We start from the raw sequence: 1,451 nt of genomic DNA on the forward strand, positions 1-1,451 counted from the left end.
AAATAAGCCATTTAATGAAATGGCATTTTTTAAATACTTTGTATAATCAAGGGTTGAAACAGAATATTTTGCCGCATTAGAACGGCTCAATAGAAGAGAAAAGTCTTGAAAAACTGATGTTTCGAAGGGGTCGTTGCCTCGTGCAACGACGTCTTCAACATTACATATCGGCTGTGATAATTATACTAAAGAAATTAAAAGAAAACAAAAACACAAGCATGCACTAAATAATTTATTATAATACAAGCACAAACACTTCTATATGCACATATATATACCTTTTAACATTCAACGAGAACCTGTTTAGTTGTATATAGGTAGGGAATTTGATGAATAAATGGGGTACCTGAAGAGAGAGAGAGAGAGAGAGAGAGAGAGAGAGGAGAGAGAGAGAGAGAGAGAGAGAGAGAGGGGTGCGGCGTTTTGCTTATTTTTGATACGGAGTTTTGATATTTTTACTGATTAGCGTCCAAATGAAGACATGGTGCGTTGAAGTCTTTATATCGAAAAAACATACCTTCTACTCCAGCTTTTGGTGTCTACATATCACACCTTCTAAGACAACTTAGGGCATGCTCATTGAATTCAGATTTTAAACAATGCTATATCATTCTGGCACAGGCATTGTCCCATCAGGATTATGATGTCCACGGGCATTCAATACTTTTTATGGTAGACATTTGGAGGATATCTATGCTAAATACGATACACCACTGACCAAAATGATGGTATACCTTTCCATCTGTTTGGAAAAACAGTTGCACCTTCTTTTCATCGTTTTAGATCAAGCGACGGGACATTACAGCTGTGGTGACACCATGTGGGAAGAATATGCTCCCCTTTCGTGAACACCACTGTTTTGACAGTGACTCATTTGTGCATAATAACACAGCTGTGTGTATTCCAATGAGCTCTGTCCAACGAGCTCCGTTCTGCTAGTTTTGATTTAGTAAACTAGTCTGGGAGTAGCAGTCCTCTTTGTCGCGGTGAATAGGATATTTGGTTGTGCGGGACTGAGAAAAATGTACAAAGCAGGCACATGTTCAGTAAATTATGCAGGGGGATTTATACTATGACAAGTGGATATTAGCTTTGAAGAGGGGTGTTGTGACTACCCCACCCCACCCCCTCTGCACACGCAACATTATTGTCAAAAAAGGCACATACGCAAGAGAAGTACAAACTCAGCAATATGAATCATAAACATATAAAATACATGTGTTGTAACAAGATAATTTATATCACACAAATATTACATTTTTATAGTTGAACTATATTATTATCATTATTATTCTTATTATAAATTACCAGTACATTATTTTTGTCGGTATATAATATGGGCAAGTTATAATTATTTGCGAGTACTGATACTTGCTTCGAATTATGGAAAATGGTTTTCGAGTTTTTCAAACATTACTTTTAAATGTTTAAGCATTTATTAGTTGCAACAA

This window comes from Gigantopelta aegis, chromosome 14 (genome assembly GCF_016097555.1).
Source record: "Gigantopelta aegis isolate Gae_Host chromosome 14, Gae_host_genome, whole genome shotgun sequence".
Classification (NCBI taxonomy): Eukaryota; Metazoa; Mollusca; class Gastropoda; order Neomphalida; family Peltospiridae; genus Gigantopelta; species Gigantopelta aegis.